This window comes from Lynx rufus, unplaced genomic scaffold, assembly GCF_022079265.1.
Source record: "Lynx rufus isolate CCGP_SWC_20201006 ecotype Redwood Valley unplaced genomic scaffold, mLynRuf1.p SCAF_5, whole genome shotgun sequence".
NCBI classification, from domain to species: domain Eukaryota; kingdom Metazoa; phylum Chordata; class Mammalia; order Carnivora; family Felidae; genus Lynx; species Lynx rufus.
In genome coordinates, this window is record NW_025814867.1 from 75,132,399 (window position 1) to 75,149,784 (window position 17,386).

The following is a 17,386-nucleotide window of genomic DNA, read 5'->3' on the forward strand; positions in this document are numbered from 1 at the left end:
CATCTGTTAGGATAAGAATTTACTAAAGGCTGGGAGTGTGTCTGGTTCATGGTTCTATCTTAAGTACCTATAATTATGCGTGGCTCATAGCAGGAAATCAATAATATTTGGTGAATGAATTGTATTATTTTAGAGCAGGAAACAAGATCAGATCTGTGGTACTGATTCTGGCTGAATTTATTAGAGGTAGCTTGACTGAAGGCTGGGATTGGAACCGAATATTTGAGGATGGTTAGAATATGAGAGATGTGAAAAACAGTGACATAACACTGGCCTCAGTCAAGATTTTATTAAAAAAATTTTTTTAACATTTACTTATTCTTGAGATAGAGACAGAGTGTGAGTGGGGGAGGGGCAGAGAGAGAGGGAGACACAGAATCCAAGCAGGCTCCAGGCTCTGAGCTGTCATGTCAACACAGAAGCCTGACACAGGGCTTAAACCCACGACCGTGAGATCATGACCTGAGGCAAAGTTGGCTGCTTAACCAACCGAGCCACCCAGGCGTCCCTAAGTATCTAACTCTTGATTTCAACTCAGGTCATGATCTCTCCATTTGTGAGTTACAGACTTGCATTGGGCTCTGCTCTGACAGCATGGAGGCTACTTGGGATTCTCTGTCTCCCTCTCTCTCTGCCCCCTCCGCTGTGTGTGTGCACGCACAAGCACTCTCTCTCTCTCTCAAAAATAAATAGATAATTGTTTAAAAAAAAAAAAGGAGTCAGGGCGCTTGGGTGGCTCAGTTGGTTAAGCGTCCAACTTTAGCTCAGGTCATGATCTCGTGGTCGGTGGGTTCAAGTTCCGAGTTGGGCCCTGTGCTGACAGCTCAGAGCCTGGAGCTTCCTTCAGATTCTGCATCTCCTTCTCTCTCTGTCCCTCTCCTGCTCACGCACTGGCACTCTTTCTCTCTCCCAAATATAAATAAACATCAAAAAAAATTTTTTTAATAAAAAATAAAAAAAGGAGTAAATGAGGATTAAATCATAAATAAAGCACCTAGCACCATGCCTGGCACCTGGTAGATGCTGAAGAAAGGGCCCTAGGACCTACTCATTTGGATACTTGATCAGATTGGAAAGGAAGGAACCCTTTTGCTTCTAGTGATTATAATTACAGGCTCCTCTGTCCTATAGCTTCTGCTTTTTGTTTCTGGACTGGCTTTGTGCTGATGCATTTATCCAGATGTTTCTTCCTTCTTTGTGCAAGAAGTCACATTGCTGTCACTGCCAGGAATGGCACCCAAGAGTGTGGTCTGTTTCTGGAGGTCATGTTCACTAGACAGATTCTTCATTTGGCTGATGAAGTCACACTTGAAATTCTCATATCAGAGCTCTTACCTACACAACGTCCATGCAACAAAATGATAGAGTTTTTTAAACAAAATGGAAGTGACACCTTCTAGTCTCCCTGTGCAGAATAAATGAGATGAAGCTCCTAGCACAGCATGCGGCTCAGGGTAAGCTTTCACTCATTACTAATTGGTACCATCAACTGTTTGATGCTAGAGGAAAATACCTGAGGTTAGAGCTTCAGACAGGGAAATGGCATACCTCCCTTTAAGTGTTAGAAAGGGTCCTTAAAAAGTTGTGCATAAATTGTTTACCTTTATTTTCTGGAAGGAAAAAAAAATTAGAAGGAACCAAAATATAGTTTTCCTCACTTTAAAACTGTGTGAGAGAGCAGCCTCTGAGCTAGTGATATCTAGTGTGGTCTCATCCCGCCATCTAGTGGACAATTACGGAAAACACAAATTTAGAGGAAAGTAACCTAGTCATGATGTTTCAATTAATTCACTGAAAATGTGTTTTCTAATTTGTTTTTATGTTCATTTATTTCGAGGAGAGACACGGAGCGCAAGTGGGAGAGGGGAATAGAGAGAGGGGGAGACACAGAATCTTAAACAGTCTCCAAGCTCTGAGCTGTCAGCACAGACCCCGACACAGGGCTGGAACTCACGAACCAAGAGATCAGGACCTGAGCTGAAGTCGGACGTTTAACTGACTGAGCCACCCAGGTGCCCCTGAAAATGATCAAGATAATTTAAATTTCCTATCATATTCACTAGTTAAGAGATTTTATTCAATTAGTTAAAGCAAATCGACAGTGTTAGTACTTAAAACATTAAGCCCAAACACTGAATTCCCTGTTGCACAGTGATGAAACAGGTCTGCCTAGGAAACAGAGAATGCTCCCCAGGTCTTACCAGCATGAATTTTTATGCCCCACCATTCTCATTCATCTGGTCCTTCTCTATCAGCACCCTTGGTGTTTATTCTGGCATGAGGACTGTGAGTTCCACCAGACACCAGAGTTATGTCTTCCCTACAGACTGCTGGACAGACACTGGCCAGGATCAGAGTCACTCCGTTCATTTTTCAAGCATGCAACTATCCTTTGCAACCAGGATAAATGCTTGGCAAGGGCCCATGTTCTTGGTTTGTGTGTGTGCATGTGCGTGTGTGTGTGTGTATGTGCGTGTGCGTGTGTGTGCGTGTGTATGTGTGTGTGTGTGTCTGAGTGTGTTTTTCCTCTCCTTTTACTACTAAGGCTGTTCATGATAAACATAACCAGCTTCCTCCCCTGGGTGTTTATGAGTATTTCCTTTTTGTCTAGGATGAAAACAATAGCAGCCTCGTCTCCCCCAAAACTCAGGAATGACAGCACACCTGAAGTATACAGAGTGGTCCTGAGACCCTCTAGTTAGTGTGGTTGTAATTATCACTAATAATAATCATAGCATGTGCTATTTTTGAATTCCCAGGTGCTCTATGTTATATGCATTTTTGCTAATCCTCACCCCAACCCTGCAAATAGGTAGTATTACCCCCCATCTTAAAGATAAACTGATGCTCAGAGAAGTTAAGTGGCTTACCCGAGATCACACAGCTAGTGAGTGAGTGGCAAAGTCAGAACTGCACTCCGGTCTCACTGACTCCAAAGCCCCTGCTCCTACCACTGGGCAGAGGGGTCTTTCCTTTATTCACTCATATGACCTGCCAGACCCTGAGCCCAAGATTCTGGGGTCTCCATAGTGCTGTCACCGCTATAGTACCTAAGACCCCTAGGAGCCCATGGCCAGTGGATCCAGGAGGAAGGGATTAAATATGCAAATGACAAAGATATAGCAAAACTCATCCTGTGAGCTGCACTTTCGGCCCCCACATTTCCAGCTTTGACCGAAGGACGTTCTCCAAGGCTTGTGGGTCCTGAGAATTCTGAGCTCCTTCCAGGAGCCGCGGGGGATGCTGGGTGAATAGGGTATAGTCACTGCTGCCACGGGCCCCAGGGCCCAAGGGGGAGACGAGTGAGGGCTCACCCAGAGCAGCTGCGGGCTGTGTCAGAAGAAACTCTCCCTCGAAGGGTCTTGTGAGGGAATTGCGGGTGACCCCACCACCTCCACAGCCCCTCCCTTCCTCTGTGTCCCAGAATAGAACGGGATAGAATAGAACACAATAGAATAAAGTAGAATAGAATAAGAGCATAGAATAGATCAGATGAGGACATCATACCTGTAAGGGTAATATTGAGCCACAAACAGTTTTCCTTTTAGAAATGTAGTCTGTGTGGACGCGATGTTGGCATCTCTAAGGAGTATGGAAAACTCTGGACTAAACTGAGGGTGTCCTCCCCCCTCACCTGGGGTACCCTGTGTGCTGACAGTCCCCAGCAGGGAGGGGGTATCTGGATATTGTCAGCGCTGGGAGGGTCGATTCTCTTTCCGGGCTCAGACAGATCCTTCCTGGAGGCAGGAAATGGCCCAGACGACCCTGAAATAATGCAGTCAATGTGTGGCCAAGTGTGTGAGAGGTCCTCTGTGCCAGCCCTGCGCCAGGCTGAAGACCCCGGCCCCCTGCGGCAGGGCCCCCAGGAGGGAGAGGAAAGCAGCCACCAGTGCCTGGTCATCACTTTACCCCAGGTGCCACTTACTGTGGAGTGGCTGGAACTGGCTGTCAGGTCTGCCAGTTCCCACATTGTCCCCCAGCCCTGCCAGCCCCAGGCCCTGAGTGCTCCATGGCTGCCAGAGACCTCAGAGCCCGGCCTCACCCCTGGCCTCCCAGTGGGTGGCTCTGGGGTCCCTGGCCACTACCCTTCACCCCACCCCAGCCCTGCCGGCCCGGCTTTGTCTGGGACACTGAGGCCACAGCCCCTGGAGACTCAACCCTTCTGTTCCCATGGTAGGTGGTCAAGGGCAAGTCTTCTCCATTCCTCCCTTACAGCCTTTCAGCAAGACTGCCATCCCTTGTCCTCACTGCCTGCTCTGGGCATCAGGGGATCGTGTTGAATGACCACCCTAAAGAGGAGTCTCTGGGCGTTACTGCAGACGTCCCTGAGTCACATCCGGAGGAAGGCAGTGGAAGCCAGTTTCCCTGAGCCAGTTTCTCTGCTGCCCTCCACATTTCACTCCATATATTGTAATCTCTTGCTGTAAGTTCCCTAAATCTTCATAGCTTAAAGCAACAAACATTTATTATCTTATAGTTTCTGCGAGCGGCTCAGCTAAGTGGTTCTAGGTGGGTCTTTCCTGAGAGTCCAGTAAAGCCAATGTCTGGGGCTGTGGTCATCTGAAGACTTGAGGGCTGGAGGATCCACTTCCTGGGCAGATCAGTTCAGCATGGCTACAGACAGGAGGCCTCATCCAACTCTTGATTTTGACTCAGGTCACGCTCTCACAGTTGGTGAGATCAAGCCTCACGTCACTCTGACAGCACAGAGCCTGCCACATTCTCTCTCTCCCTCTCTCTCTGCCCCTCCCCAGCTCATGCTCTCACTCTCAAAATAAATAAATAAACTTAAAAAAAAGGAATGAAGGAGGAGCCAAGAAGACAGAACAGCATACATAGAAGTTTTTTGTGTGTCTCGCGTCCATGAAATACAGCCAGACCAACACTAAGCCATCCTGCACACCTAGAAAACTGATCTGAGGATTAACACAACAATCTGCATACCCTGAGCCACAGAATTCAGCAGGAACGTGGCGCAGAGAGGTGAATTTGAGGAGAAAGAAGCCGCGGAGGGCAGGGAGGTGCTTTGCGTGCGGAGAGAGGACAGAGACAGGGAGGAGAATATGGGAAAAGCACCCCTCCCCAAAAGCAGCTGGAGAGAAAGTGGAAGCAGCCTCAGGGACTGAACTAAAAAGGGAGAAAGGAGAAAGGAGAGGGTTTAAATTCCATTAAGACCGTAAACAAGGGGAGCGCGAAGGCTGCAACTCTGCAGCTCCATACCTGGCGGTGCTCTGGTGGGAAGGGCGAATCCCCAGGAGCAGAGTGGGGTCTGGGGTTCTTCAGGCCACACGGGGAGAGATGGTTCCCCTGCTGGGAGGACACCTGGTAGAGGCCGTGTGGGTCCCCCAAAGGCAAGGCCCCAGTTGACCCAGGAGAAAACCACATTCACTGGTGCTGGAACAAGGTCATTAAGGGTGAAGCCTGGTGCCAGATGCGTGTTGTGATTTTCCATAATCTCTGAAACGCTGCTGCTACACTATCTCGTGAATTTTTTCTGGGGGGAGCTGGCACCCAGCCACAGTCTGTGGGCATTGGCAGCAGCACAGACCCACAAATGTTCCTGGGTGCGGCCGGCACCTGGCCATTGCTCGGTGAGACTCTCCTGCAGAGGGGCAGAACGGGTCAAAGCCGCAGTCCCTCAGAAGTAAAGTGTTGGGAAAAACAGCCGCATCTGAGACAAAACTCAGGAGGGAGGAGCTCCCTGGGGCTTGGTCACGGACTGTGTAAAAGCGGGGAGTGGACAGAAGCTGGAGACAAAGAACAGGTGCGCGACTGCTGATCCAGGAGAAGAGTTTCCATACTAGAGACTGGTAGCTGAGCGACACCATTTTCACCGCTCCCACGCATGAGCAAACGCACCTACAAGCACCACAAGAACTACCCCAGTAAGCTAAGCAGAGCCATCTAGTGGAGAACGGAGCAGTTACACTAAGCCCTGCCCAACTGGGCCAACCTCGCTCTTCAGGAACACAAATCTCTCAACCTGATTAGTTTATGGACTATAAAGCACTTCATAGTTTGACTTCTAGGGGAAAACGAAGTAATTTCAGTCGTATTTCAGTCTGTTCACTGGTCCCTCTATTAAATTTTCTTTTTTTTTCTTTTTCCTTTTTTCTCTTTTTCGTTTATTTTCTTTTTCTTGAATACAGAAAGAGAAAAAATTCATTTTTATTTTCAGTTTTTATTAAAAATATTTTAATTTTTTCTACTATATTTTTTATTTTCCTGCAAATTTTTTCAAATTCTATTTTATTTCCATCACTTCATTTTAGTCTACTTCAGTGTATTCATTTTTTTTCAAATTTTCAAACAATTTCCTTTTTTTTTCTTTCCCCTTTTTTTCTCTAATCTATCAGGCCCCTTTCAACACCCAGACCAAAACACACCTAGGATTTAGCATCATTTATTCAAATGTGTGTGTGTGTATTTGTTTTTAATTTTTAAATTTTAATATAATTTTAATTTTTTTCCTCATTAATTCCTTTTCTCCCTTCAAAATGATGAAACAAAGGAATTCACCCCAAAAGAAAGAGCAGGAAGAAATGACAACCAAGGACTTAATCAACACAGATACAAGCAAGATGTCTGAACCAGAATTTATAATCATGATAGTAAGAATACTAGCTGGAGTCAAAAACAGATTAGAATCCCTTTCTGTGGAGATAAAAGAAGTAAAATCTAGTCAGGATGAAATAAAAAATGCTATAACTGAGCTGCAATCTCGAATGGAGGCCACGGTGGCAAGGATGGATGAGAAAGAACGGAGAATCAGTGATATAGAGGATAAACTTATGGGGAATAATGAAGCAGAAAAAAAGAGGGAGATTAAGGCAAAAGAGCACAATTTAAGAATTAGAGAAATTAGTGTCTCATTAAAAAGGAATAACATCAGAATCATAGGGGTCCCAGAAGAGGAAGAGAGAGAAATAGGGGTAGAAGGGTTATGTGAGCAAATCATAGCAGAAAACTTTCCTAACCTGGGGAAAGACACAGACATCAAAATTCAAGAAGCACAGAGGACTCCCATTAGATTCAACAAAAACCGACCGTCAACAAGGCATATCATAGTGAAATTCACAAAATACTCAGGCAAGGAAAGAATCATGAAAGCAGGAAGGGAAAAAAGTCCTTAACCTACAAGGGAAGACAGATCAGATTTGCAGCGGACCTATCCACAGAAACTTGGCAGGCCAGAAAGAAGAGGTGGGATATATTCAGTGTGCTGAATCAGAAAAATATGCAGCCAAGAATTCTTTATCCAGCAAGGCTGTCATTCAAAATAGGAGAGATAAAAAGTTTCCCAAGCAAAAATTAAAGGAGTTTGTGACCACTAAACCAGCCCTGCAAGAAATTTTAAGGGGGACTCTCTGAAGGGAGAAAAGGTGAAAAAAACAACATAAATAAAGACCAAAAGTAACAAAGACTAGAAAGGACCAGAGAACACCACCAGAAACTCCAAATCTACAAGCAACATAATGGCAATAAATTCATCACTTTCATTACTCCTCTAAACGTCAATGGACTAAATGCTCCAATCAAAAGACACAGGGTAACAGAATGGATAAGAAAACAAGATCCATCTATACGCTGTTTACAAGAGACACACTTTAGACCTAAAGACACCTTCAGATTAAAAGTAAGAGGATGGAAAACCATCTATCATGCTAATGGTCAACAAAAGAAAGCCGGAGTAGCCATACTCTTGTCAGACAATCTAGACTTTAAAATAAAGTACTTTCTGTAACAAGAGATACAGAAGGGCATTATATCATAATCAAGGGGTCTATCCACCAAGAAGACCTAATAATTGTAAACATTTATGTGCCAAATATGAAAGCACCCAAATATATAAATCAATTAATCACAAACATAAAGAAACTCATTGATATGAATACCATAAGAGTAGGGGACTTCAACACCCCACTCACAACAATGGACAGATCATCTAAACAAAAACTCAACAAGGAAACAATGGCTTTGAATGACACACTGGACCAGATGGACTTAACAGATATATTCAGAACATTTCATTCCGAAGCAGCAGAATATACATTCTTCTCCAGTGCACATGGAATGTTCTCCAGAATAGACTATATACTGGGACACAAATCAGCCCTAAGTAAGTACAAAAAGATCGAGATCATACCGTTCATACTTTCAGACCACAACACTATAAAACTCGAAATCAACCACAAGAAAAAATTTGGAAAGGTAACAAATACTTGGAGACTGAAGAACATCCTACTAAAGAATGAATGGGCTAACCAAGAAGTTAAAGAGGAAACTAAAAAGTATATGGAAGTCAAACAAAATGATAACACCACAACCCAAAACCTCTGGAATGCAGCCAAGGTGGTCATAAGAGGAAAGTATATAGCAATCCAGGCCTTCCTAAAGAAGGAAGAAAGATCTCAGATACACAACCTTATGCCTTAAGGAGCTGGAAAAAGAACAGCAAATAAAACCCAAAACCAGCAGAAGACAGGAAATAATAAAGATTAGAGCAGAAATTAATGCTATCTAAACCAAAAAACAGTAGAACAGATCAATGAAACCAGAAGCTGGTTCTTTGAAAGAATTAATGAAATTGATAAGCCACTAGCCAGTTTGATCAAAAAGAAAATGGATCCATATAATAAAATCAAGAATGAAAGAGGAGAGATCACAACCAACACAGCAGAAATAAAAACAATAATAGGAGAATATTGTGAGCAATTATATGCCAATAAAATGGGCAATCTTGAAGAAATGGACAAATTCCTAGAAACATATACACTACCAAAACTGAAACAGAAAGAAATAGAAAAGTTGAACAGGCCCATAACCAGTAAGGAAATCGAATTAGTAATCAAAAATCTCCCAAAAAACAAGAGTCCAGGGCCAGATGGCTTTTCAGGGGAATTCTACCAAACATTTAAGGAAGAGTTAACACCTATTCTCTTGAAACTGTTCCAAAAAATAGAAATGGAAGGAAAACTTCCAAACTCTTTCTATGACACCAGCATTACCTTGATTCCAAAACCAGACAGAGACCCCACTAAAAAAGGAGAACTATAGACCAATTTCCCTGGTGAACATGAATGAAAAAATCCTCAACAAAATATTAGCCAACCGGCTCCAACAATACATTAAAAAAATTATTCTCCACAACCAAGTGGGATTTATACCTGGGATGCAGGACTGGCTCAATATCCACAAAACAATTTAACATGATTCATCACATCAATAAAAGAAAGGACAAGAACCATATCATCCTCTCAATAGATGCAGAGAAAGCATTTGACAAAATACAGCATCCTTTCTTGATAAAAACCCTCAAGATAGTAGGGATAGAAGGATCATACCTCAAGATCATAAAAGCCATATATGAAAGACCCAACACTAATATCATCCTCAATGGGGAAAAACTGAGAGCTTTCCCCCTAACGTCAGGAACAAGACAGGGATGTCCACTCTTGGCACTGTTATTCAACATAGTATTGGAAGTCTTAGCCTCTGCAATCAGACAAAACAAAGAAATAAAAGGCATCCAAATCATCCAGGAGGAGGTCAAACTTTCACTCTTCGCAGACGACATGATATTCTATATGGAAAACCCAAAAGATTCCACCAAAAAAGTGCTAGAACTGATTCATGAATTCTGCAAACTGACAGGATATAAAATCAATGCACAGAAATCGGTTGCATTCCTATACACCAAGAATGAAGCAACAGAAAGAGAAATCAAGGAATTGATCCCATTTACAATTGTACCAAAAACCATAAAATACCTAGGAATAAATCTAACCAAAGAGGTGAAAAATCTGTACACTGAAAACTACAGAAAGCTTATGAAAGAAATTGAAGAAAACACAAAAAAATGGAAAAAGATTCCATGTTCCTGGATAGGAAAAACAAATATTGTTAAAATGTCAACACTACCCAAAGCAATCTACATATTCAATGCAATCCCTATCAAAATAACACCAGCATTCTTCACAGAGCTAGAACAAATAATCCTAAAATTTGTATGGAACAAGAAAAGACCCCGAATAGCCAAAGCAATCTTGAAAAAACAAAACAAAAAAAAAAAAAAACCAAAGCAGGAGGCATCACAATCCCAGACTTCAAGCTATACTACAAAGCTGTAATCATCAAGACAGTATGGCACTGGCACAAAAACAGACACTCAGATCAATGGAACAGAATAGAGAACCCAGAAATGGACCCACAAACATATGGCCAACTAATCTTTGACAAAGCAGGAAAGAATATCCATTTCTCTTCAGCAAGTGGTGCTAGAAAACTGGACAACGACATGCAGAAGAATGAAACTGGACCACTTCCTTACACCATACACAAAAATAAACTCAAAATGGATGAAAGACCTCAATGTAAGACAGGAAGCCATCAAAATCCTCGAGGAGAAAGCAGGCAAAAACCTCTTTGACCTTGGCCATGGCAACTTCTTACTCAACACGTCTCCGGAGGCAAGGGAAACAAAAGCAAAAATGAACTACTGGGACCTCATCAAAATAAAAAGCTTCTGCACAGTGAAGGAAAACAATAAGCAAAACTAAAAGGCAACAGACAGAATGGGAAAAGATATTTGCAAACGACATATCAGATAAAGGGTTAGTATCCAAAATCTTATAAAGAACACATCCAACTCAACACCCAAAAAAACAAGTAATCCAGTGAAGAAATGGCACCAGACATGAATAGACACTTCTCCAAAGAAGACATCCAGATGGCCAACCGACACATGAAAAAATGCTCAACATTGCTCATCATCAGGGAAATACAAATCAAAACCACCATGAGATACCACCTGACACCTGTCAGAATGGCTAACATTAACAACTCAGACAACAACAGATGTTAGTGAGGATGCGAAGAGAAAGGATCTCTTTTGCATTGCTGGTGGGAATGCAAGCTGGTGCAGCCACTCTGGAAAACACTGTGGAGGTTCCTCAAAAAATTAAAACTAGAACTGCCCTATGACCCAGCAATTGCACTACTAGGTATTTATCCAAGGGATACAGGTATGCTGTTTTGAAGGGACACATGCACCCCAATGTTTATAGCAGCACTATCAACAATAGCCAAAGTATGGAAAGAGCCCAAATGCCCACCAATGGATGAATGGATAAAGAAGATGTGGTATATATATAAAATGGAGTATGACTCGGCAATCAAAAAGAATTAAATCTTGCCATTTGCAACTACGTGGATGGAACTAGAGGGTTTTATGCTAAGTGAAATTAGTCAGTCAGAGAAAGGCAAATATCATATGACTTCACTCATATGAGGACTTTAAGACACAGAACAGATGAACATAAGGGAAGGGAAACAAAAATAATATAAAAACATGGAGGGGGACAAAAACATAAGAGACTCTTAAATATGGAGAATAAACAGAGGGTTGTTGGAGGGGTTGTGGGAGGGGGGATGGGCTAAATGGGTATGCGGCATTAAGGAATCTACTGAAATCGCTGTTGCATTATATGCTAACTATTTTGGATGTAAATTAAAAAATTAAAATTAAAAAAAAGGAATGAAACATGATATATGTTAACTACATACATGAACCTTGAAAACATTTTGCTAAATCTAAAAAGCCAGCCAGAACATATTATATCATTCCATATGTATGGAATGTCAAGAAAAGGTAAAAATATGGAGGCAAAAGTAGAATAGTGGTTGCTTAGGGCTGGGGTAGAACAGGGACTGACTGCAAAGAGGCATGAAGTTTCTTTTAGGGTGATGAAAATATTCTACAATCAGATTTTGGTCATGTTTGCACAGCTCTGTAGATGGACTAAAACCCACTGAATTGTACACTTACATCTGGTGAATTTTGTCCCATGTAATATCTCAACAAAGCTGTTTTTTTTTTTTATACAAGTTGTATGACTCCATTTATATAAAGTCTAGAAAATGCAAACTGATCTTCACTGACAGAAAGCAGATCACTGGCTGCCTGTACAGGGGTGATGGAGAGATGGGGATGGGTGAGAAGGAGGGAGTCCCAAGGGGCAGGAGAACCTTTGAAGGTGGATGGTTTTATTACCTTGTTTGTAATGATGGTTTCATGAAAGTATACACATATCAAAACGTCAAATAGTACACTTTTTAAAAGATTTTTTAAAAATCATCTCTACATTCAATGTAGAGCTCGAACCCACAACCGTGAGTTCACGAGTTGCACACTCCACCGACTGAGCCAGCCAGGTGCCCCCAAATAGTACACTTTAAAGATGTACAGTTTGTTGTATGCCAATTATATCTCAACTAGCCTTTTCTAAGAAATGACTTCAAGATAATAATGCTATGGTTTGGCACAGAAACAAAAAGTTACCGTGTCCAGAAAAGCAAGGAAATAGAGCATTGGGACATAAGTTTTATATTAGGAAAATCAATATTCATTAGAGGGAGATTGACCCCACTCCCACATTTTTCTTGCAGAGCAACAAGCAACTGCTGTAAAACACCTAAGGAAATGATGCTGTTATGCTTTAGTACTGAGAATATGTGCTAAAGATTGCCAATTTTAGGTTGAGGAATACAAGTGAAGGGCAGGGTAAACAGCCAATTCTCTGAAGACACAGAAAAGAAATTTCAAAGCAAAGAAAAGCTGGTGTGAGCAATCAGTGTGAAATTCTATCATTGAAGCATTGTAACATATTTCCTTTGTTAGAGTAGTCTAAAATAAAGAGGCATCTTACAATCAATATTGTGTTAGATTCATTGACTTCAGGAGAGAACAGGCCATGGTCGCTCTGGGAGCTCATTCTGAGGCAGGACGCCTGGCAGAGAACTAGAAGGAGAGGACAGAGACTTGGGGCTTGGCAGTTCCCATCAGACCTTTCCTTTTAAGACAATAAACCCTGGGAGTCCTTGGCTGTGCCCCATCACCACGGTGTAACTAAGGAATTCATTATCATATTTCGCCCCCAAGTGGACACCTGTAAAAGTGCAGTCCTTCCTCCGCAGGGAGGTCCATCAGGGCTGGAAGTCAACTTAAAAGTCATCTCCAATCCCTTGTTATTTTGTTAGAGGTCTCTGGCTTTGCACAGACCACATAGTGAGTTAGCCATAAGGGTTTCTATATTTTTCAGGGTGACTCTGGAATTGTGACATACATGATCTAAATCCTCAAATCAAACAATCATGGAGTTACATGGGTCCCATGTCATCACTGCATTCAATATGGCCCGTCCTCGCAAGCAGCAGTGGGCATAGCAGAAGCATCACCAACTTCGGAAACTCACAGACTTGTGTCCAGCCCTGACCCTGAGAAGTTACTCAACATCTCTGAGCCTCTGTTTTCACATCCATAAAGCACCAACTTACTTCACAGAGTTGGTGCAAGGATTAAACAAGATAGTATATGTCAGAATCTACAAATTCAAATGCCTCTGGGGCCAAGCGGGTCAGTGGAGTCTGGTAAACTAGAAAACACAGCCCCTTTCTAAAGAGAACATCCCCTGTTCTGTTCCAGACACTTGTTATGTAGAAATATGGTCCCAGTATTGCCAATTTTTAAAAAATGTTTATTTATTTTTGAGAGAGAGAGAGAGAGCAGGCGAAGAAGGGGCAAAGAGAGAGGGGGACAGGGGATTCAAAGTGGGTTCCATGCTGACAGTAGAGGGCCTGATGCCAGGCTTGAATTCATGAACCACGAGATCATGACCTGAGCCGAAGTTGGATGCTTAACCAACTGAGCTGCCCAGGTGCCCCCCAGTGTTGCCAATTTTTAGAAATATTGCACAGTCCAAACAAAAGATATCAGTGGTTTTAATAAAAACTTCTAATGTGTGTACGGTGTCTGGGAGGTGATCAATTATGGTGGTGGTAACGGCTGTGGTGACAACTCCTCAGGACCCGACCCCGTACGTTATTTCTGCCAGGCGACAGGTTCTATGTAAGATGCTGTAGTTACAAAGGCCAGCAAAACCCAGCCTCTATGATATCTCCCCTTGGGAGTCAGGGAGGCTGGTGACAACATTGGAACAGTCTAATGCACCTCATCTCCAGCTTTGGTTCCTACTGAAGATTCCAGCCACCATCTGGGAAGACACAATCTCTAAAGTCATCTGGAAAGAATGCTTTTAGCATCTAACTTCTAAAATGTGAATTGCCACACATTTTACAGAGACTTTTGAATAGATTGTTGGTTTGCACTTAACCACTAAGGATTTTTATTTGTTTTTAAACATGCTGAATCACAGTCCACATTAGTTTGGGCTACTGATGGGAGGTTTTCAAATATCATCTAGGCTTTCTGGGGGCCACTGACTTTAAAAGTTCTTATTTCCATCCCCCTTGACCCGCCCCACCAATATCATCATCAGTGGTCTTCTTCTTACCAGGATGTCCATGCATGAGTGCTGCCATTTTTATTTATGCAGGGAATGGTAAAGATCTTAGTTATTTGAGTGGCTTTCCCCAAGCCCCACCCCCCAGGCTCCGGTAACTAGGCATTTGCGAGAGTCAGCCCAGCCCACCTTGATGTGAGTGCACAGGGCAGGATCAGAAAGACCAAGGATTTGGAGAAAGAGCATAATGTTTGCTGGATTCACAAAAACCGTGCGTTCAGCAGATCCTAGCTGCTAACTGCCACCGTAAATGAAGCACAGTTGAATGTGTAAGCCACAAGCTTGAGTATGTAACATTGGTGAATCTTTAGTATTTCTAAACTTGTCTTGTGACCAATCATCTTACCTGATCATATACAAAGTGCTTACAGTGGCCTTGAGACTCCTTATCATCGCTCAGAATTCACTCCAACCACACAGACCTTTTTACTGTTTCTCCAAGACACTGAGCCTCCTGCCTCAGGGCCTTTGCACTGGCTGTTCCTTCTATTTGTTTTTTTTTTTTTTGTTTGCTTTTTGGGTGTTTTTTTTTTTTTTTTTTTTTGCTGTTCCTTCTATTTGGAACATGCTTCCTCCAGATATTCACAGCCATCGCAGTTTCTCTTCACCCAAATTTCTACATAACTGTCTCTATCAGAAAGTACATCTGCTAACCCTGTTTAAAGTAGCAGGTGTACCCTTTACCCTGCTTTTCCAGCATTTATCACTACTTGGCGTATTTATATACTTGTTTCGTTGTGACCTTTCTTCACTAGAATGGTAGCTTTTGAGAGAAACAGCTTTGTTTTATTTGTGGATGTAGAGCCCTAGTGCCTAGAATTGTGCCTGGCACATAGTAGGTGCTCAATAAACATTTGCGGCATTGTTTCACAAAGACCAACCCCATTACTTCCTCCGCCAATGTCTATTTATTATTAAGCCAGAACAAAGCCTAATGTATCGTTTTCCTCCAGGTTTCCAGGTTGAAGTTTTCTGGGAATGCAACATTCTACCAGGATGCACTTTGATCATGAAAAACCCCATCATTCCTTCCTAGACTGGTTTTGTCACTATCCCAGTCTCGTCTACTATTTCTGGCTGTGTGCCATGTTTCTGGGAAATTACACAATAGATGCTCCCATTACTATACTTTTTTCATAAAATAATAGACTATTACCTACAAAGGTCAGTCTCATGGGTTTCTTCGTGCACTCAAGATTTTTCCCTCTGGTATCTGTTGTAAGTGTTAAACCAAGGGTTTGTCAACCTCCTCTTCCCTCACCCCTGCCCCGTCTTTGTCTAGGTTTGTGCCCAGACACCTTGTATTTTTCAGATGTGGCTTGTTGTGACTTGTGACCCATGGGCAGGTGATGAAATTACCTTAATAAGTTGTGAACAGCATTTTAAGAGAAAATAGAATAGGAGCGCCTGGGTGGCTAACTCAGTTAAGCATCTGACTCTTGATTTCAGCTCAGGTCATGATCTCACAGTTTGTGAATTCAAGCCCCATATTGGGCTTTGCACTGACAGCACAGAGCCTGTTTGGGATTCTCTCTCTCCCTCTCTGTCTGCCCTTCCCCTGCTCTGTCTCTCTCTCTCAAAATAAATAAATAAAACTTTAAAAACATGGAATAGATGGGCACCTCGGTGGCTCAGTAGGTTGAGCATCTGACCCTTGATCTCACAGTTCATGGGACTGAGCCCCACATCAGGCTCTGCACTAACAGTGTGGAGCCTGCTTGAGTTCCTCTCTCTCTCTCTCTCTCTCTCTCTCTCTCTCTCTATCTCAAAATAAATAAATAAAACTTAAAAAACAGAACAGAAAATATTGAAAATGTTTCCATTTTGAAACTGTGGGACATAGTCCAAAATGTTTTCGAACACCACTCTGGCCTATGTACATTGAAAGAAGTTTTAGCATTATTTTTCTCTTTAGTTGTCTTTAGAATATTCTAGAAGGAGGGGTTTTGGCACTCCTGGTCTCACAGTGGGCTTGTGTTAAGTTGTAGAAAATGGGCAGTTCACTCTTAAAATATCCCCACCAGCAGTACACGTGGTGAGCACACCTATTCCTTTAATTGTATCTCTTTCATGAAACAAATATACCTGGGTCACTGAAAATGGCAAAAATTCTTTGCGTGAACACTCCATTCAAACTCTTGCATTAACAGACTTGATCAACACTAGCATGGCTGCCTAAGAACACATCCCCGGGGTGAACCAGCCCTCCTTTTGTGTATCTGTCTGGAAAAGGTCAAGACTGTCAAAAGAATTTGCCATCTGTTCTAACCAATACCTGATGATAGGCCCCTAACCTCCCTTTCTTAGGGCATTTACTAAAAAGGGCTTAGGATTGTAAACCCTTCCTCTGTCCCTTTGAGAGATATATGTATGTATCTCTTACGGCCCAGGATGTCTTTCTCAAGACCTGAAAGTCATCCTTTGAATGTAACAATCTGGAAATACAGGGCCCCTGGCTGCCAGTCTCTGTGGGAGGATACAACCCTAAGTTCAACACTGCCAGCCAGCAGACAGCTGGAATAATCACATTTACTGACCAATGTTTGGTAATTTTTCACATCCCGGCCTTTACTTCGGTGCCCACCAGCTCCCCATCCCCTCCCCTTCTCAATTTTCCCTTTAAAGCACCTAGTCAGCTGTGCACAAATCAGAATGGGGCTCAGCTCTTTTCTCTACTGTCAGTAGTTACTGGATAAAATCTGTTTTTTCCATTTTAACTATGTCCAGCTTTATTGTTGACAGCATGTACACACACACGTGAACACACACACACACAAACACACACACACACACACACACCTCCTATGGATAACACTGCTTTTCAAGGACAGCTGAATCTTATCCTCATTGTCCAGAGCGTTGCTCCTTGTTGTGCTTATTTCCCTATATCATCTCTCAGTCATCAGTAAAGTCTTATTCAGCTGTTCCAGCCTGGTCTGCAATGTCCTTTGGGAAATTCAGAGCCATGTATAGGACTCTTTCCTTATAGGGACAACAGTTGGGACTATGAGATCCAACTCTCTGTC